The 23,014-nt window shown below is 33.1% G+C and overlaps 1 protein-coding gene and 1 long non-coding RNA gene across 2 annotated transcripts in view; one reads left to right on the top strand and one right to left on the bottom strand.

The window, feature by feature from the left end:
- Positions 1-14,056, bottom strand: part of LOC116421480 — a 31,476-nt gene extending 17,420 nt beyond the window's left edge. Inside the window, exon 1 of the long non-coding RNA XR_004231851.1 lies at positions 13,686-14,056. This is a non-coding gene — a long non-coding RNA (uncharacterized LOC116421480). The remainder of the gene's footprint in view (positions 1-13,685) is intronic.
- The window catches only part of MYT1L (myelin transcription factor 1 like), a 660,434-nt gene that overhangs the window by 55,994 nt on the left and 581,426 nt on the right, over positions 1-23,014 (top strand). The window lies entirely within an intron of this gene.

Genomic DNA, 23,014 nt, shown 5'->3' with positions numbered 1-23,014 from the left:
AATGAATTTGAAAATCTGAGTTCCTGCTTGGGAATTCAACATAAAGAAATTTTCTGCACAATACCTTTGACTATGCTTTGTGTCCTGTAAAATTATCAGAGATAAGTTAAACAAATAAACAAAGGTAAGAATTTTTGATTACCAGAAAATGAAACATAAAGACAGCCAGATAACTATTATATATTTAATTATATATCAAAGTACTTTGGCCTACAACCATCTCACTGGTACAGAATTTGCTTCAGGCTTTAAATTACGGTTTCTTATTCTCAGCTCTGACCCCTGTGGGAACTCTGTAAGTAACTGGTGATGAGCATTAAAAATCACCCTTCCGAAATCACCTATCAGTTTATAAGGACCTATCTGTCCTTGATACCCAAAATGGGCTGTCATCCTTTAAGTGAATATAATGTCTAATTTGATGGAAGAAGAAGAGTAAAAAAAAAATGAAAAGACACTATAATTAAGGAAATAAATTCATGCTTGAAAAATAATTCTTTCTGGTGTTAGAATATTTTGAAATATTTTCATTAATTCTAAATATTACACATCAAGCAACTACAATTGAATCTGGAATGCTATGAGCCTTTACTACAGTATAATGGAAAAGATACCCGATTAGAAAGCAGAATTGGATTCTAACTTTAGCTTGAATTATAACCTTTTTTCTAACACTTTTGATAAGTCACTATCTTTCTATCTCTCACTACCTTTACTTCTTCAAAGAGTTGGATACTTGATGGTCTCTAAAAATATCACAGAAAGCAAGTTATAGACTTATAGACATAGCATTATACCAGTCACACAACTACTTATAATCCTTACTTGTCAACCTTGCTTTGGATTTTATAATTTCTACTCTCCTGCATGTCAGATAGGTATTCATAATTTTTTGGTGAAACTTTAATACATTTTAATGTATCACCTTTAGAAGATCTCAAATGGCAATTATACTAAAGTTCTTTCACCTGTTTATTTTTAAGTACCTGAAAATATTAGTGATCTTTATCTTATTCTATATGTTAGATGACATAGGAAATTAGGCATCTGCTATGACCCTGATGTAAAGAAGAGGTTACAGAGATGCCCTGAAGAAGCATTTATAGAAAAGGAAAAAATATTTCATTATCCTCAATATATTATGCTCTGGAAACAAAATGAACTAATACAGTTAAAACATATTAGGGAATAAAATGTTTAAAAAAATTGTTATAAAATAGAAATTAACCAGAAAATTAGAATAAAAGGATGTCATTGTTAAAACAGGTCTCCAAACAGTTGTCAGAATCCACTCAATAATACCCTCACCAAGTGCATCCAAAGCCTGCTTTGTCATTTACAGTAGTAGATAACTAGTAACCTCAGAAAGCAGCCCATTTCACTGTTGGATAGCTCTAGTAGCTAGAAAATGATCCCCTTAGCTAGAAAAAAACCTGCCTCCAAAAAAATGAAAAGAAAGAAAGAAAGAGAGAGGAGGGGAAGGAGGGAGGGAGGGAGAGTGGGAGGAAAGAAGGGAAGGAGAGAGAGAAGGAGGGAGGGAGGAGAGAGAGAGAGAGAGAGAGAGAGAGAGAGAGAGAGAGAGGAGAGAGGAAAAAGAAAGAAAGAAAGAAAGAAAGAAGAGAAAAAAAAAGGGAAAGAAGAGAGAGAAAGAAAAAGGGAAAGAAGAGAAAGAAAGAAAAGGAAAGAAGAGAAAGAAAGAAAGGGAAAAAGAAAAAAAATCCTGTTAAAAAAAAAGAATATAATTGAGAAACTAGATTCAGACTGCAAGTTCTTGATTTATAGGTCCTCTTCTTGCCCTTTAGAGACACATGGCATGCCTATTCTTAATCCTTCTTTCCATATTAGCCCTTCATATACTTAAAAACAGCTCTTTTGCTGACCTTCTCTTCCACAAGTCTTCTATTTTTTTTTTTACTCTAAATGCTCTTAGTTCATTTAAATTAAATGAACCACAACAGCCTATTCCTTAAACATTCCTGTTAATGGAGATTTAAGTCTGATAAATTTGGGTTAATTAGTATTCTGACTCAAAATTTCTCAGCTGTTCTTCCTGACCAATGAACTATTTAGAGAGAGCTACCGAAAAATTTAAAGGGTACCTATTATAGAACTACTTGTACTGAATAATTTGTTCAAGTAACACATACAGAAATAAAAACGCCCTCCAAAAAACCTATAGCACAACCCACTTCCCTGGGTTGTTGTAGTATAGATTCAGTAGTATCTAATTCTCTGTGACCCCCCCTTTGGAGTTTTTTTTTTTTTTTGGCAAAGATACAGAGATTTCCCATTTCCTTCTTCAGTTTATTTTACAGATGAGGAAACTGAGACAAACAGTATTAAGTGACTTGCTCAGAGTCATACAACTAGCTAGAGAGTGTCTGAGGTCAGATTTGAACTCAGGAAGATGAGACTTCTCGATTGTAGGCCCTGCAGTCTTTCTACTATACCACCTGGCTCTATCTTCTTTCAGTTTCTTGTCAAAATTTTGATTAAATCTTCTGCCACTGGAATAAACATATTTAGATTCTAACCCTGTTTTTATAACTAACTAGCTGTGTGACTTCAGGTAAGCTCCTCATCTCCCCTTCAAATCACATCTCATTATTTTTTCTCCTTTCCCCTTCTCTCCATTCTTATATCCCTCACAATTACAATTTTGCCTTTAATTTCCCACTACTCTTACTTTCCTTCCCTTCCTACTTCTTGCTAAACTAATTCTCACCCATCTCTACCTACAGCATTTTCTCATTTTCAGGAGCTCTTTGCTAGCTTTCTCCAAGTAACAAATATGCTTGGGACTCTCTAATTTTATTAAAAACAAACTAAAAACTTTCACTTTACTGTTATTCCCTCAAGATCTTTCTATTCCCTATTCACTAGCACACTGCTAAAAAGAGTAGTCTTTCTTCACTGCCTCTACTTCCAGTGCATTCACTATTCAATCTAAAATCAAAGGATTGAAAGAGATTGAAAAAATCATTTACTTTGACTTATCACAGAACAAGATTTCCATGTAAAACATAAAGCCTTTGTATGAAGACTTCTAGATATGGAGATCCAACTGCTTTTCAAAGGAGTCCTTTACAATTTTGGATAACTCTAATTGTTAAGGATCTACTTTTTTTAAACATTATGTCAAGCTACAAATCTTCCTCCAATTTTTGTTCATTTCCTCTAGTTACACCTTCTGAAATCAAATAGAAAAAAAAAATTAATTCCTTTTTAAATATAACATTTCCTTGGATACTTGAAGAAATGACAACATCCTATCTGTCTAGGTTACCCATTTTCAGTTTCTTCAATCATACTGGTTTGATCACCAACATACTTATTTTGCCTCACATATTTTCCAGAGTATTAATGATCTTCTGAAAATGTGGCATACAGAACTATGATACTGTAGTTGTGATCTAATCAATGCAAAGAATAGCAGAACTATTATATCCTTTCTTCTGAATGTTCCATCTTAATGCTAACTAAAATCACTTTGTTGTTGCCCTATTATATTATGCATATAAAGTTTTAGAGATTTTATGGATTCATAAATAACTTTTAGCTTTATATAGTGTATGGTAGTAAGAATTTAATGAAGATAGTTTTCCTTCCTTCTTTCATAAATGCTTCCTTTCATGTAATGATGCCTTCTGTATAATTAGCCCTTCAGAATCTGGATTTAAAAAATACATTCAAGTTCATAGTATAATATTTGTTTCATCATTATGGCCGTAATTATCTTTGAGAATATTGCCTCCATCATTCAACACATTTTTCTCTCTCCTACTTTTTTGTCATCCGAAAACTTGATAAATATGTCATCTATGCCTATATTTTTGTTGATAAAAATGTTAAATAACATGTGGCCAAGAAGAGATCCTTGGATTATTCAACTACAACCTTTCTTCCAATGATATTAAGTCATTAACAATATTCTTTGGTCCAAATCTGTAGTGTTAAACTGAAATAGAAAAGGATTCTTGCTTATAATTTTAGGTCAGTGTATTAACTTAAAAAACCTCAAGTTAACAACATTTATGTTCTATTTTGCTGTCAATTATTTTGCCAAATATCTCCAAGTTATATTTTAATCAGATTTAGTTCATTCAGAAGTTTTGAAATAGCTTTGTGGTTTGATAACCTCTGGTCAAATAAATTCGCTTTGAATCCAGTCTAACTGTCTTGCAATCTACCATACATCTCTCCATTTTTCATAAGAATAGCATAAAAAACATATTAAAAGTTTTGCTAAAATCTAATGAAATTCCATGTTTATTGTGTGTGCTTAATAAATTGTTGTTGATTAGTTGATTGATTTATTTATCAGCCTAGTAAATTTGTCCCTCCAAAAAGGAAATGAGCTAGCCATGTTAATTCTTTGTGATCACTGCTTCCTTTTCTATATGTTCACTAAATATGGCTTTAATTACACATTCTAGAATTTTACCAGAAATTGAAGCAAAGTATATAATGTAGTTTGTAGACTTCCTTGCTATCAATCTTTCTCTTACATTATATTATATTTGCTCACTACAACATTACCAATATTGCCAAATCCATCGACCTCCCAATTATTCTTGACTTTTTCATTGTATATGACAATAGTGATTTCTTTCTATCTCTTGATACTTTTCTTTCCATTTCTTCCATTTCAATGTTCTTTTTTACTTTTGCTCATTTTTAATATGTCTCTCTGTTCCTTCTGTTTCCAAATTGTTGGTGTTTTCATCTTCTTACTACCCTCTAAATGTGGGCATTCCCCAAGATAGACTTCAGTTCATTTCTCTCTCTCTCTCTCTCTCTCTCTCTCTCTCTCTCTCTCTCTCTCTCTCTCCTCTCTCTCTTTTTAACAGTCTCACAATCTTCTTATTTTCTGCCACAAAGTGTTTTGGTGATTTCTTCTTATTTTAAGAAATTTGAGGAAGCAATGAAATGTAGGAAGAGGACCAGACTTGGAATCCAAAGATCTGTATTGAAGTTCCTACTCTTCTATGTAACTTTGGCCAAACTGCTTCATCTCTTTGAATATTAGAGAAATTAAGAGAAGTTAAGTTGAGTTGATAATATCATATAGCTAGTAAATGACAGAGTTCTTAAAATAATGCCCCCAAAGTTACTGAATATGCATACTTATTTATCTTACTTATTTAATATGTATATTTCCACAGATATGCATATATCCACATGACAGTTACATTAGTGTCAGTTCTAGTACTGGCTCTATCATTAATTATCCATATAACCTTGGGAAGCATATTTAACCTTGATGATTTTTTCATTTCAAAAGGCTGGATGAAAAGAAAACATATTTCTGCTCTAAATTCTGTAATTTAACATTTTTTTGTGTTTGTAATGATTTTGAACTATTAAATCTATCTGTATTTATCTTCAGCTCTAGGTAATTTTGAATTAAGATCACGAATTTAAGAGTTTAAGAGAACATTTTACAAAAAAGTAAAATGAACCTTTCCAAGAAGTTATCTGACTTACCTTTAAACAAATCAGTTGGGTAAAATTCTTCTTTCTTCCCACTCCCAATGTGTTACTCCATCTTTGTGAGTGATTTTTATTCTGATCCCAAGAGAAAGCTAATATTCACCAGGATTCTAAATTCCATACAGTTTCTACTATGAGACAACTGGTAGCATGTCTTCTTGTGACATTTGCATATTATGTTTCATTTTTTCAAATTATGTGAATAAAAATGGAAGGATTAATAAATAAATTAATTAAAAAATTAGTAACTGTCAAGTTGATTTTAATAGTCAAATAAAAACAATTTGGCTTTTTGAGGACTGACTACCAGCTAATATAGATAGATGAAATGTATATCTTACACACATACACACACACACACACACACACACACACACACACACATATATATATATATATTAGAAGCTGGCTTGGAAATTAAAACAGCATCTACCATGATCTTAGAATACCATCCTCTGATGAATCAACAGTAGTAATAGATTCAAAGGGAAAGATGTAGCACAAAAGAAAAGTGTGAGCTGAAGGAAAACATCATTCCCTGCACATTAAAGGATACAAGATAATGGCTTTCCAACAAAGAGCTAAATGGGGTCATCTTAAGGGTGGTGGTGCAAGATGGGGAAACCATAGAATTGTAATTAAGAAAGATAAGGGAAATAGATTTCTTCTGTGATTTGAAGAAGGCTCTAACCATTCAAAAATTCTTCATTCTGGCAAATCTTGCTCTCTCTGCTTAAACAACTTTCATACTTAACACTTCCATCCTTAAAATAATTTAATAATAGGGGAGGGGAAGGATAATGTCTTTGTATTTTGTTTTAAAGGAATCCCAGATTGTTTTAACTTGAGGAAGGAAATCTTCTTTATCCAAAATTTAGTTCCCTTGAGCCAATATATTATAGGAGCTTCCATAATAAGATTTGGAAGGCACTCACATTTATAGCAATCAAAAAAGAGAGTGGCATTTTAGAGGAATATATGATTAGAAAAATATAAAGGCTCAGACAACCTTCCTATTACAATCTGTAAAAATGCAGCCATAGCTACAAATGAAATCAGTAGCTGGAAAGCCAATAAGTATCACATTATTATATTAACCACAAGGACTTACCATATCATGCACTCTTTTGTTAGAATTGTGTGAATTCTTTTGTAGACAAAACCTAGATTGTCTTTTGGGGCCTAAACAGGAATATTTTGAAGGTATATAATAAAGTTACCTGGATTCCTTGTGATTTTTGATGGAGTAGAGAGCTTTCATGACATTACCTGGAAGGCAACACTCAATATATGGAAACCTGACAGTGTCAGTTAAGACATTTGCTTTTTAAAGAGTGAAGAGAGTTTTCCTAGATATCAAATTGGGTTTCTTTATATTGCATATCTCTTTGGTGACCTAAAGATAAGCTTATTCACATAAAATGGTTTTTAATGAGACAATAAAACTTCAAAAATTATGTCTATATATTTAATAGAGATAAATTAAGATATATATTGGGGTTCTTTTTCTTCAAGGCAGGAGTTTTAAGCTGCTCAAGTGTCAAGAGAAAACATAAGAATGAGATGCAAATGCAGGGAGAAAAAAACGAATGAGAAGAGGAATTTAAAACGATGTTTTAAAAGGTTTCAAAACTGACTACAGATAACCAGAATGTTTGGAAACACCAGAGGGTAAAATTGGAAAGTGGGGTGTCAGAGAGAGCTCTCAAATCCCATTATTTCATAACAGGATTCTGTGGTTGTAACTCCTATACCCAGCTTTACAAATAAATCTAGCCAGGAACTCTGAATTTTTAATCTGGAAAGGTTTTCATTTTCCCAGAGAATAATCCACCTAAAGATCAGATCTGTTACCTGGGAAACTAGACCTCCAGAACTAGCTTCTAGAATAAGGCCAGGGAAAATCACACCCCAGTATGGTCAGAGTTTACTGCTAATATGCTGCTTTTGGTCAGACCATAGCTTAACATTAAATTTCGCCAGAAGTATAGGTGAATTCCAGTTTACACTGAGGAAAGCCTTGAATAGCAATACCAGTTAGTATTATGATCCACATGGAAAGAGTAGCCAAAAAATAATTTAGGCTCTGTGAAGAAAAATAAATCAAGAAAAGCCAATTATCATTATTCCTAGGTGAATGTCACATATAACCGAAGTTATATAAAAGAGCTTGCTTTTTATCCACTCATATAAAATCTTGCCCATGGCTAAAAATGAGGATTTATTTTCTTCTCCATATGCTAAATTATTTTGCTTCCTAATCAAAATATCATAGAACTTGATCACAATACCTCTCTGAAACAATACATATGCATATTTCCCATGTGCAATGCACATTATGGATAATGGATATATTATGGATAAATCAGCTCAGAAGAAAGATTGGAAGGATATAGGAAATAAGTAACAGGGTTCTATTTGGGAATTTGTCAAAATTCTTGGCTATATTCATGTTCTGGGGGACTTGAAAGTTCTTACCCATTTTTTTGGACACATAAACTCTCGATACTTTATATGGGAAACTTAAGAGGACATTCTAGGGAAGAGGAACAAATATTATGCTAAAGTATTGAAAAGACAGTCTAATTCAAAACTGGAGTGCAAAATCGCATAAGTATCTTGTATTTCTATTTTGTTTTATACATTTTTTCACAGCATTTTTACATGCTATCTCATGGAAGGCTCTCTGAATGTGATAAAAAATTAGTATTTCTCACCATTTCTTAGACTACTAAACTTAGGCCTTCAGAGATCTTCCTTACTTGTTGACTGATATACCTGAGGTTATTTATGAAGTTTCTTAGTGGCAGAACTAGAAATCTAGGTCTCATGACAAATAGCCCAAGGCTTATTCCATTATATCACCTTGTTTTCCAAAATGGAGTGAGAGAAAACAGACAGGTGGTGAAGGACTTATCAGTCATTGGGCTAGGGGCTGAGAATACAAAGAAACAAAAAAAAATTAATTATAACCCCAAGTATCTTATCTTTCTTAGATACATATAAATGAAAGTATATTCAAAAGGCATTTATATAAAATATGTACAAATTAAATGCAAAATATTATATGAGAAAAAGGGGAAGGAAAGCATAGACAATGAACTGAGAAGAAATGCTTTTTGATCATAAATGAAGCAACAATTTTTAAAATCAATCATCTCTTTGTTCTCTAGTTTCTCAACTATGAGCTAATTTTGGTTATAGACTCCTAACTCTCTACTCATGTCATATTTCACTGTATAAGAGGTACTCCAAAAATAACAATCAGTGCTGTTATACAAATAAAAATCAGTACTGTGTAATACTGGACTATACTTTTTCCCCTTTTTGTTATCTTGTTAATTAAGGATTTGGATATTAGAGATATGCTATATATTCTTTAAGATTTGAATGACCTATTCATACAACTATAGAATACAATAAAATGTAATTCACAGGAGAGTTATATGGAATAGAATTTGATTTTTCTTTCATTCCAAGGACACTTAAGTATCATCCAGGATCTCCAAGGACACTTGTGAATATTAATTATCAATATTCAGTATTGTAATTAGGAAAAATAACCCTGAATTTTATGATTGTTTGGAATCTAAATAAATGGGAGCTTTCTAGGAAAATTTAATGATTATGTTGTCAATATTTTATATATTGTTATTTCACTGGTACAAAATTCACTGATGAAGATTTTAACCTTCCACTTTTTGAGAAAATCATTATCAAGTAGACAGCCTATTAACAATGTGCCTAGGCTCTTCAGTAAAACAGTTATTCACACTGGCCATAATCAAAGTGTTCCCTACTTATAAATCTTCCTAGAGATTTAGATGCTCTTAACATAGTCCTTCAAGAACTCAAGGTCATCTCCATGTCATAAAGAGGTCTTAGTTGTCAGTAGTTGAGCAATGGACAACTAAATTGGATGTTGTCAATATAATAATAATAGGTTTTTTTAACTTGAACATATTCTAGGACTCATCTAATTCCATTTACTTAGTTTGTAGATAAGGAAACTGAAGTCCAGAAAAGTTAATGGATGTGTTCAGGGGTTACATAGCTACTTAGGGGCAAATTCAAGATTATAACTTATCTCCTTATTCCTTGACCATTGCTTTCATCATCATTAAGGAAAAAAAAACAACAGTCATAAATCCATATGCAATATTATTGAAGGGCTGTTTGGCATCCTGAAGTCCTTTGAGGTACAAAAAAATTGTCCAAATTTAAATGTATACAGAAAGTTATGATTTAAATGATTCTCCAAATGATGGCTCAAATCTAACATATAACTTACTATGCATTTTGTTGCTTTTCAGTGACTTACTATTAATATTACCATCCCTGTTAAAATCCCTTCCTGTATAATATAAAATGAATGGGATTGCATTGATTGAAATCTTTCTTCTCCTTATTTAAAAGTGCAGGTTGTATCTGGAGCAAAAGAGCAGAGAGGAATTTCAAGTATCCCCATAGGTACAGTTCCTTAGATCCTGTGTGTTTTTGTCATACTTGATTAGAGATTTTGGTGTCTCCAACTTTCACTTCTCACTTTGTTGAAAAAGGCACCCTAGTTCCACATATGCTATTGTAAAATTGTCTATGAATTGTCAAGTAAAGATTAAAAAAATTTTGGATCTGTGATTTATATGAACTTGAATTATTTTTTTCTATTATAATTTACAGCATAAATAATAAGAAACTTCTTGGCTGAGTTAATGTACTGCCTCTCTGTGCATAGGAATTAAGAAATGTCCTGGTCCTAGAAAATTAAAAAAAAACACATTGGGGGACAATTCAAGAGTATAAACAATTATTTGATTGTAAGAAAGCTAAAGTAAAGAGTTGGCTAGTGGGGAAAATATTGCATATTAGTTGTTTTTGCTTATACAAAGATAACTGTAGCATGGTATGGTGGATAGAAAGATGGTTTCAAACTCATAAAGTCATAGGTTTGAGTCTTTATTTGATACATTATGGTTGTATGACCCAAGCTAAAGAACTTTTAGTACCTTGAGGGATAGCTTAATATCTACTTTAAATCAAAATACTAAAAAAAAGTGCATATTTTCCTTCAAAAATCAGCTAAAGCACTACCACCAACATGAGGCCTTTCCTGATTTCCTGTTGCTTGTGCTACCCCGCTTCCCTGAAATTACCTTGCATGTAATTATATGTTGTTTCATTGGATGAATTTCTGGTTTCTTGTGGTCAGGGATAGATTCATTTGTGTGTGTGTGTGTGTGTGTGTGTGTGTGTGTGTGTGTGTCCTGAGAATCAAGTACGATACCTGGCACCTAATTTTTGTTAATTGATTGATTGGTACAATCATGATAGAGGAGGCCTTAGAGCTCAAACAGGCCTGAGAGATACATAGGAAACTTGCTCCTGTGCAAAGACATTTCTGAATGAATTTGAAGGTCTATCCTTACTATAGACCAATGTTCTATAAGCAGTGGTACATAGCTTATTAAGAACCTAACAATGGTCTCTGATGGTCTGGGCTGTTCCTCTTGAAAGCTGATAAAACATCATCATTTAATAGGATAATGATGAAGCAGTGAGCTGATTTTTGTAAATATGGTAATGAGAAAAGTCTATTATTGGCTATCCAAATCAGCAGTCTTCCATAATTGGGGCTGGGAAAGATAGAAAGGTCAAAGAAAAACCAATCATCTCTTAGTTTTTCCTACTGCTTTTCAATCAACATGTCTCTCATATAATTACAATATGTACTTCTGATATTAAGGATTTTAGAGAGTAATAATAGTAGTTCAATAGTAGTGAAATAAAAAAAAAATCAAAGAAACAATCATGCAGTGAGGCCTACAAAAAGCTTCTTTTAATTTGGTACTGAAATATTCCTATGTCTTTCTCTTTCTTTACATATCTGTCAATATGACTCTTGGGATAATCCTATGTCAGGCTGTTACTTGTCCCTTTCTTTAAAACAAGTGACTTGACCATGGAGTCACGTCATCTCAGGATAAGAAAAAGAATGAAAATCACATTAGCTTTTTATACCTAGAGTACACAGTCTAAAAAAATCTGGAAAAAATGCTGATATATTTTAAAATATAATGATGCAAGCAGTCATTTTAAACTCCATTTAGTCATCATTGGCTTCTAGATTCTTCATAAAATATTGGAAATATAAAAGGGTAACTGACTGAACTCATAACCCCCAAAATTTCATACTTGTTTTAATCTCAAGCTTTTGGTGAGAGAGAAATATTACCTAACCAAGCTCACTAAAAATGTTAGTATCTCAATTTATAACCAGCCCATTTACTATATAAGGAGAAACCATAGGTGCTTATCCTACTTTTTATCCCATTGATAGCAATAAATATACATTGACAGAGAAATAGCAAAAATTGAGGAGCACCTTAAAAGACAGGCAGTTTATATAGTGGTTCAGAGAATAGGAAACTATCAAGAAATTTTGAAATTTATTCTAATTATAGCACATGTTTTTCATTTTCCCATAAAAAAGGAAATACAACCATCAAAGAGGTAAATTTTATATATAATGTCCTCTAAACTTTAATATTTTGACCAAGAGCATCATATATATGCATAGTTGATTAACAATCCATTGCAAAATCCAATGTCTCAGTGGTCCCTAAGAGCAATGGCTTGAAACAGTAGTGGGATAGGGCTGCCCTGGTTTTCCTTAGGGGCAGCTAAGGACATCTGTACTGGTCTAAAATGCCTCTGATGGAATACTATGGAAGTGAAGTATAATTTCCCAATAAGTGAGAGGAGGAAACTTCACCCTTATGAATCATTCATCTACTTCCATTGAAGATGAATGTGTACCTCATTTTATGAATGCAGATTACTTTGTGTACTGTCTGGAATAAACAAATCAAGAGAAAGACTACAGAATATTGAGCTAGTTGTGATTTTACACAGACCTTAATGTAAAATTCAACATCTCAGCTGTTGTGTAGGTTTTAAAATGTTATCTAAATTGGTATCACCAAAGCAGTGAATAGACTATATCACTATCCCTTGCTGATTCCTATGATTTCTCATATGCAACAGATAATATATCGATAGTAATTTTCATATTAAAAAACAATAAACATACACAAACCATATATAATAGGAAAGTGATTAGTATAGATCTAATCCACATCTGGCTTGCTGCCTTTGCACTACTGTTCCACACTCCCACAGAGCTGATCTGAAGGCGGAAGGGAAGGAATTTGTCCTTAGATTCACAGAGTAATTATGCAATATGTTATATTATAGCAGAACAAAATCAACTAAATGGGAAAGAAAGAAAAAAGAAATGCAGAGGAAACAGCAAGAATGAAATTAATTTTTAAAAATTAGAAAAGTCAATCTCACTATTAAAAAGGCATGCAACATTGAGTGTTCATTCTTTCATCTTTTATCTATGTTCTCCAATACTATGAAAAAGATGTGGCACATGCACTGTACCATAGATTGAGCACTGGCATCTATATACTCAAAATTCTGATATCGATCAAAAAGAGTTTTTGGAAAAATGTGGAGTCGGGTGCTATTTAGAAGAAAGTGCTTTTCTGCATACAAATCTTCCTTCCAATCTCAAATTAGCACTTTATTCCTACCTCTCAAGGTCACAGATTCTATTTTTTTGTTGTAGCTATTTTTTGTGTGGGCTCTGTCTCTTACTTAACTTGGAGTTTCATAAAGGCAGGAACTGATAAAGAATGATGGATTTTGAATCAGGAGAGCTGGATTTGGATCATGATACTAACATGTAACCAGCTGTGTTACTATGGCCAAGTCACTTTTGAATCTGAAACTTTCATTTTTACATTAATAAAATAGGGATTATAATGCTTGCACTACCCATGTAATAAGGAAAATACTTAGTCAACTTCAAAGTACTATGTAAATGTAAGCAATTATTAATTTTTGGCAAACCCCCAGCATTGAGCATGGTCTTTTGTATTTAATATGTGCTTATTACTTGATTGTCCAAATGGATTATAGGAATGGGACATTCAGGATCGCTTAGTCAAACTTATTGAATTTACTAAATCAGGAAAGTGAGGCTCAGGGAGCTTAAGTGATTTGCCTAAAATCAAAAAGCTGTAATTAGGATGTAGTGACTGAGACCTTGCCTCAGGGCACCAAATTATAGAGTGCATTGGCTTATTTCTTCAGTGTATAACAGCAATTATATAGCAACCACCCACCTCTGGATCCAATCACATCTCAGGCAAGTTCCTCCTAAATTCAGCCCAGCAGTCCCAGTAGAAGCCTCCCTGATAGGTCAAAGTATATCGAGTCTTCTTTCTCCTTCCAAGAAATTTTTATGTATCAATTTCTGAACTTCCTTATCTCCTCCTATAGCTGACTGATTTACTGTGTATCCTGGGCAACAGAAGTGCTCATTACTATTCTGATAAGGACAACTAGCTATAAGTGGCAGAAACATGGTTTGCACCCAGATCTTAGGATTCCAAGTCCATTGTTCTTGTGATGATGTTTTCCTTGCCTTAAAGGAATATCCTCAATTTGATCACTGTTCTGTGACTTTTTTTAAAATGACTATTTTGTTACCAAGGTTATGGCATCATGAAGATGTTCAGTTTTTTTTTTTTTTTTTTAACAACATCAATGATTTTAGTGGTACAGAGAATTTGGGAGGAGAGAGACGCCACCCCCTACAAATTCAGACCAACACCTTCTCTGTCGATTATACTTTTAGTGTCAGAGCACTGAGAAGTTAAATGATTTCCTCCAATCACACAGCTATCATATAACAGGAAAAACCAGAATATACATTTTCCTGATGGAGAGTTCACCTCTTCATTTACTGCTCTTCACTGCCTCTCTTTCTTCTTTGGTTAAGATGAGATTTATCTTCAAGTCTCTTTTTCCTTTCCTCCTCATGCTCATTTTTATTTGGAAACATCGAACTTCTCTGGGAAAACCTCAGTTTGACAAGCTTGTCACTTCAGGGAGAGATGCCCTTTGTGCCCACAAATACAGGGATCCCTGCATAGTTGCAAGAACTATTTCTGTCTCTGTCCTTTTGTACATTTTTTTCCTAAAATGTTTAAATGGAGTGAAGGCTGTTTCTAAGGCAGAACAGAAATGGTATGCTCAGATGGAGAAAAAACTGGCACTTGGAGATCAGGGAGGCTCATCTCTGGCACTGAACTGTTTTGAAATCCCAAGCTGGTTTCCAACACTTCAAGTTCTGGTTTGCTCATCATCAAGAGAGGGCAGAGAGAATTAGTCAGAAGGCATATGTTTATTATAATCCAAACCTATATGAGGCTGTCTGGAAGATAGGAAATGAGAATTCCCAAGGTAATAATAACTCCCTTTTGCATAATACTTTCCTCATAAGAACCTTTGAGGTAACTACTGCAAGTATTATTTTCTTCATTTTCCAGATAAGGAAACAAGTTCAGAGTAGTTAAGAAAAACTTTCTATAATGCTTTCCACAAGTGGCCTGTTTTGAGGAATGGTGGATTTCTCATTGGAGAAATGGAGTTCTCTAAGCAAAAACTAGATAAGGATATCAAATAACTTGTATGAAAGATTCTTTTGGGGTCATAGACTGGACTAGATGGCCATTGTAACTAAAATTCTCTATTGTTGTTTGTCTTTCATTCTTGAAGAGGACCACAACATCAGTGAGGTTGCCATTACATGGAAATGAGTTAAATTTAGATGAGAGAGGGCTGTGTAAGGTCACCTGCCTCCAGAGTTGTCTGTGTTCAATGGCAAGACATGGATCAAGACAACTGGAATGACCCTGAATGCAATGGGAGACCTTGGCCTTTTTAAGCAAAGGTCTTCAATAGTTCTTAGTTTGAATGAAGTCACATCCATTCAGTATTAAGGCTAGGTAGCAATTGAGGCAAAGAATGTCCTCTTTCACCTAGTCTGAAAAATCTAAGTAAATAAATAAATGAATGAATGAATGAATCTGAGAGGAGAAGACCCTCAGGATTTTTGGTCAAAGCAGAAGTAAGTTGGTCATTGTTTAGGTCTTGTGTGATTTGGATTGAATGTAAAACTCTATGATTTACTCAAGGTCACACAATTAATAAAAATGATGGCTAATATTTATACATATACATTTGTACCATATATCAGTTCCAATAAGTGCTTTAAATTTAAATAATAAGTGCTCATAGCAACCTTTGGTAGATGAGGGCTCATTATTTTCATTTTTACACATGAGGGAATTGAGGAAAACAGAGTAAGTGAATTGCCCAGGGACATATAACTAGCAAGTCACTAAAGCAGATTTGAATTCAGGTCTTCCTGACTCCATCTCCATATTTAAGCCAACTGGTCGCTTCCATATTTAAGCATCATCAATGGGATTTGAATCAGTTTTCTGTTACAGATTCCACATCCAACAAATTCAACCATTCCATGCTGCCTCATATTTTCATCTAAGAAGATTAAAGAGCAAATATAAAAAGAAGAAATTACTAGGAATTGGTTACTTATTATGTGGAACAATAATGTAGTTGTAGAAATTACACTCAAAGAATGTTGATCACTTACCCCTTTCAAACTTTCCTTATATTTTACACACATACACACACACACACACACACACACACACACGAGAAAGAGAGAGAGAGAGAGAGAGAGAGAGAGAGAGAGAGAGTTTGATACCATAATGTAATTATACAAAATTTATGTACTCAGCATAACTTGGTACAGGTTTGAATGGCAATATTAATTTTTCTTGTCATCTCAACCAAAATTTCTTGAAGACCCAAATAGCCATATATTATTAGAAGTTAAGTGAAAACATAATTACACTATACAACCAAATGTGTGCTATTCTTAACTAAAGCTGTTACCTTTGTCATTCCTTTTGCTTCCATCACAGTTCATGATCCCATGGTTTACAAAATTCCAAAATGCAGTTATTGCTGTATAACAACAAAAGCACTTAAGTTTATTTCTAATAATAATAGCTTCTATTTATAGGTACCTTCAAGCATCACAAAGGGATTTTTCTATACTTTGTCCACAATGCTTTATGTGGTCAAGTTATGTTTTTGCCCTATTTCTGTTTAGGTCTTAAGATACTATCTCTAGTGGATACCTGTGACTTCTCTCTCTAATAGATTACTACATGTAAGGTAGATTATTTGAAAGGATAGTCCTTGGCTCTTCTCCAGGAAAATAGTTATTGCTCCAACTTCACCTACTTACTCCTACTTATTTCCATTCCTGGAATTCTTCCATCTCCCAAATTTAAATCAATCCTTATCTTTCATTCCCTTTGCTTTCTAATACCCACTTTCCATTAATATATTTTCTCTCACCTGTTACAACCCTCCTACTCCACAATTTTGAATATTTCTTTATTCTGACTGCTAATATACCCTTTCATGTTTGTATCCTGGAACGGACCCAATCAGAAGCCTCAAAAAACTTTTTTCATGTTGTAGCTCAGGAGTTGGCCCATGGGCTGATTTTTTGATGGCAAGAAGACTGGCCACCAGCATCACATTCTCCTTCCTCCTTTTCCATACAATAGCAGCCCAATTACTTCCTTGCCCTAAATTACTTGCCAGATACTTAGTAGAGATTCTACAGTGACTTTCCCTTGAGAACTCCTCAAAAATATAGAAGTTTTGCATCAGTTTAGAACCTTTCTTTTTGGAAGGGATCCCTACTTTAATTGAATACCCAGGAAAATTTATATGATGCCTAGGGTCTGATGTTGTTAAATAATCACTGAATTGTTTATTTGAACAGATTAACATATAAAAGAAGTAAAATTGGTATATTTCAAACTCATAAGCAGAATAAAATCCAAATTGAACAATGCCATTGTAACTAGTAGTTTTCCTTTTAAATTATTTTATAATTATATACTTACTAACATTCAACAAATAATCAAAAAGTGTAGTAAAAATTCAAATAAGTTTTTAAAATTCAAATTACATTCAAATTAGAATATAATAATACATACTATAACCAAATAATAATGATTTGTTTTGTGTATCTTTTTCAATCTATCTGTTTTCCAATAAGGTTGTGTTGCCTTTGCTATTTTTTTTTAATATGGGATATAATCAATATACTACTCCTTTCTCCAGGAGACTTTTTCCTCTCCCTGAGTCTTTGTCACTACTATATTTGTTTGACTGATTCACCTCACTTTCCTTTGCTAGAGCATTATCTTTCTATCTATTAAGTATGTATGTTTCAAAAGTCTTTGTCTTCAATTTCCCCTCTCCCAATTTTCTCTTTTTTAGTCATGAAATTTGCTTTCAACTCCTGCCTAGTAACAACTATCATCTTCATACAAATAAATTCCAGATCTATATATCCAGCCAAAATCTATCTTGATCTCCAGCCAACCCCAAGTGCTGAGGGGGCATCTTGACCCTGAAATATTCAATCACCTCATCTGCCTTACTACTCAAGAATATCCCTCTTCTAGGCCAGAACCTCTTCACTGTATTCCTCCTAGCATCTCCATTTTGTGAAGGGATTTCAGGTGGCTCTCTTAAACTTTGCTCCTGATTTCAAAACCACCCTACAAAAGCTTTTCTGTTCTTTTTTGTTAGCTGTCTTTCCCTATGAGAATGCAAAGTCTTTGAAAGCAAGGTCTGTCTTTATTTATGCATAAGTTTGTATTTCTATGCATATATTGTCTGATGTGTAGTGTGCATTTAATAATGTTTATTTGACTTCTTCCCTCCCTTCCTCCCTTCCTTATATTTAGGGAATGAAAGATGAGCAGGTGCTTATACTCACCTAAGAAGAGGGGGAAATTCTGTAAAGACATCCCTCTCCCCAAACTCCCCCAAACTAATCAGTAAAGGGTTATTTTTTAAATTTGGAAGGAGTTATATATTTTTCTTTCCTATACATTTATCACTGCTCAAATGTTTTGATGAATGTCTGAAGGAGTTTGTATCCCTTAAGCCTATATCAGTAGGATTTTGTGGATAATGTTATATCGTGAGAGAAAAAATAATCCATAAATTGAAATTTTACCAAAGATCACCTCCAAAACAGAAAATACAATCTAGGAAGTGATTATTCTTAATATAGAAATGATTTGATTTGATTATTCTTAATATAAAAATGAATTTAATCTGGTGATTTTCAGCATCCACTCTTTTTTATTTTACTTGAATATACTGTAGCTTTTCAAAAAAAATTTTTACTGTTCATAATGCATCTTCAAAAAAACATTTTAAGTGTTTCTTTTTTATTTTTCCTACTTAAGCTATTCTTTAGAATAAGAAAATCAGTAATTTAGTAAGATAGGTAACAAGAAAGTCAAAATGATTTCTCCCATGATTGATTAAGATTTAAGACTTTCTCAAGGCTCTGTAAATGTGTCATTGAGATTATTTCTTCCACCAGCAGGATCTCTCTTTAACTTAGTAGATGGTCTCCTAGAATCTTTGTGGCCAAAAAGTTCATCCCACTGATGTTAACTTGGTACTGAGTCTCCCTAGATTTGATATATCTGCGTACCAGATATATTTATTTGATTTTAATAGCCTTGACTAGTTGGTGCTACTCATAGTACTTGTGAACCTTAAAAGTATACATACATACATATGTGTGTATATGTGTGGTTTTTTATATACATATACCTGATATAAGCATGTGTTGTGCATATGCATGTAATATGTATGTGATATATATACATATGTACAAATATCTGTATACTTGTCTACTTTATAGCATAAACTGCCTGAATTATGTTTGAATAAGATATCTAATCTATATTTTATATCACATAGAGATTTAATGGAGAACTAAAATTAGTTCATTCATGTCCCTCTCCCATCAAAAATAACCTACAACATACACACAACATATATACACATGTAAACCCCTACTTCTATTCAAAATTACTTAGGGAACTGAGGTCAAATTTTCTAAATGACTTTCTTTTCTATATCACTTTGCATATTTTAATGATAATCTTAACATTCAACTGTCATTTTTTTCTGAAATAACTTCATTGCCTGAGAATGTCTTCATGGACCAAGAAAATCTAAAAGAGAAATGTGTCTCAAATTTAGATATTCTGATATAGTAACTATTGCCATAAGGATATTGGGAGTGGATTAAAGAACGACCAGAAAGAAAAATTTGTGAGGTATTGTTTTGCGCCTACTGAATTGGGTAATTCCCAGTTTTCCCATGAAGGAAAGCCAGGTTTAGTTAGACTTGCTATAAGTTTCACAGCCATCTGAATTCAATTTTAGTATTGACCTTTCAGTGATATTAAAAGCCCAACATTAAAGATGTGATTTTACCAAATCATTCATGCACTCCACTCATGCTGATTTACTGTAGGCACCAGAATCAGGCTAAAAATAAGCAATTGGTGGAGAGGGGAAAAAAAAACTATTGTCTTTACAATCTTAGGTGGATAGTGTAATGGAATTGAGATTCATAGAATAAATCATAAAAAGAATATTTTAGCCCCTCTTTAATTTTTAGCATGACTATTGAGCTGTCAAATATCTGTGCAGTGAACAACTGTACAACTTTTGCACCCCAGGGGAAAGTTTCACATAATAGAACAGATGCTTGTGATTCCTAATGCCTTTAAAAAAATCTTTTGAATATGGAATTACTATTGATTTCAAAGGGTAGAGTACTAATAGGAAGCATCAACCCTGAGTTATGATGGGCCAATGGATAGTAATAAGGTGGATGTTACAAAGGGCTGTTGGGATTGTTAGGGTCAGGCACTAATATAGAAACCAGAATAGATAGCTTGTTCAGGAGCCAAGACAAAGGCTTATGACATGTACCATTGTCTAAGGACAAAAGCACAAGTAGTTAAGAATTGATACTTGTATATCATATAAGCTCAGCAACAATCAAGAAGGTAGGAATTCTGATCGACAGATTGAGATGTATCAGTAGGCTATTGAGGTCAAGGTAATAGAAAAGATCTAAAATCCAAGCAAGATAAATTAGGCTAAAATGGCAGTGCCCAAAGTACCATGAGAAGTTCTTTGACCCACAATCCACTTTTGAATGCCCTTCTACACTTAATTCATATTTCTCTTTTTTTTTTTTTGGCCTCTGATATTTTATTTTATTTTATTTTATTTTTTTCATTTTGAAAAAAAATTCTTTACAACATTACCCCTTGCACTCACTTCTGTTCTGACTTTATCCTCCCTCCCTCTACCCCCTCCCGCAGATGGCAAGCTATATACATGTTAAATATGTCACAGTTTAATTCATATTTCTTAACTGAATCCATATACTCCATATTCTAGCTACACTGACTTGTATAGATTCTTCACTGAAATCTACATTCTATATTTTGGTTCTGTGTCTCTGTCCATGGAGTATTCTCTCTTCTTATAAATATAGCAAAGTTCAGCTGAAGTGTTTTCCTGATCTTCCTAGTTGTTGCCATCTTCCTGATAATTAAAATAGCTGGGTCTGGAGTGGGTTCAAATTTGACTCCACACATTAAGAAGTAGACCTCAGTCTATTCTTGTTAGGAATCTTTTCTTCCTTCAGTTGCTTTATGGTGCATTCACCCTATTGTTGTCTTATATTTGCTTATCTATCTATATTTTATAGTTCTTGAGATAAGAAAGGCTGGGCAAGACTGGAAAAGATTCTCACAATCTGGCTGCTAATTCTTTTAACAAATAGTTGTTCAGTCTTATTTTACTTGGCATGGACAAATACAAAGAGCTATTAGATATTTGTCATACCTATCTGAAAATTGATGGCAAATGTATATAGCCTTTTTCATACATAAACAGAATTTCCATTGTCTTGAAACTAATGCATTTTGTTATAGATGCTAATAATGCTATAAAATAAGACTCGATATTTGGAATTTTGGATTTTGCTGGCTTCTTGAAAGAACAACTCTGTGGCAGCTTCTTCATATTCATAATGGAGATAATCATGCTTTTAACTCACATGACTTCACAAGGCTGCTATTTACTTTGGCTCCCCAAGAAGTATATAGTTTCTATCAGATAAGCCCATAAAATTAAAAAGCATTCAATTAAGGTCATATTGGTCTTTGTTTACTAAAAAGAGTCTTCTTTGTTCTCCCTACCAAAAATTTACCTTTGTAACTCCCAATATAATGTATTTATACATACATATGTATGTATATATATGTGTATGTATGTATATACATCAATTTATATGTATTATTTATTTATAAACATGATATAGCTTCTTGAAGGAATGTTTTTGTCCCAAGTGCATTACACAGTGCAGGCATTTAATATGTGCTTATTGATTATTTCTTTTAATACCAACATTTATCTATTTTATTCTTTTATGAAAGATTTTCACCCATTTCTACATATATTGTACTAAGATATGTGATCCTGTGGTTTATTTTTTTCAGCAAACCTTTTAGTTCAATCAGAAAACTAAGGTGCTCATTATTGTGTATGGATATTTGCTTTTCTACCCCTCCCCCCATTTCATTTCTTTCTGGGAAAAATATTTAAAGCATCATTTCTGGTACACTGAAAAAATAATCCTGTTTATTATATAGTCTGGATGTATTAGTATAAAAATGCATGTGTTTATATTAGTTTTTATATCTCTTAGAAAATGTGTCTTCTTTGTGACACTATCTTAGAGAGTGACTTATTTCTGAGCTAGGATTTTCTATAAAGGGAATGTGTTGTGGTTGGAAACAGAGGCTTGCTCCTACATAATAATAATACTAGCATGTAACTTCAGCACTGGTAGCACTGCAAAAGCTATTTAAAGGGAATTGGGTCCTAAGTTATTATTGACTACAAACTGAGATCAATGGGAGTGTAATTTCAATTCTCTGATGTCAAAATATAGCATAAGTACTGCTATGATTTCAGTAGAGTTCAGCTCATGTTAAGGAAAAGAAAATATCTTTCAAAGCACAAGGCAAATATTTAAATAGCTAGTTACAAAACCGTAAAATATTAAATGACCTATTTTGGAAGGATGTTAGTGTTTATGATGAAGAACACACAGGGACCACATGTGAGAATTAAGTGTTTATAAAGTTCTTTGAGGACAAGAATGAAAGTGTGTGCTTTGGAAAAGCTCTTCCAAAGCATGGATGAGAGACAGAATAATTACCGTATTTATGTATTTTTTAAAATGTCAAGACAGTCTAGGGCTGCCAAGTGATACCAGATCCCATTGGGTGAAGGAACTGAGAGGATATGAGGGCAAGAAAAGATAAGAGATGTAGAAAGAAGGGAGATAATGAAAAAGAATCTTTACTGAATAAAGTACTACTCATTTTCTCATTTCAAAGCACCTCTGTAGTGTTTAGTTTTTAGACAGCCTCATATTTTTCACTATTTCCATGTGATTTTATGTGTATTTTTTTACTTATGGGAATAGAGTTTATTCTGCTGGATATGTAAAATGGAAACAATCTCTCTCTGTTTAGAAAAGAGGTAAGTGGCTAAGAGTGTGAATGTGTCAGTGGCTGTGTACAAATTAATTGTATTAGTATCATGCCTCAAATATAGTAGGCACCTAATAAATGCTTGCTGATTGATA

Source organism: Sarcophilus harrisii, chromosome 2 (assembly GCF_902635505.1).
Source record: "Sarcophilus harrisii chromosome 2, mSarHar1.11, whole genome shotgun sequence".
NCBI lineage: Eukaryota > Metazoa > Chordata > Mammalia > Dasyuromorphia > Dasyuridae > Sarcophilus > Sarcophilus harrisii.
Note: the sequence above shows the minus strand (reverse complement) of the source record. Positions and strands in the feature narration are given on the sequence as shown.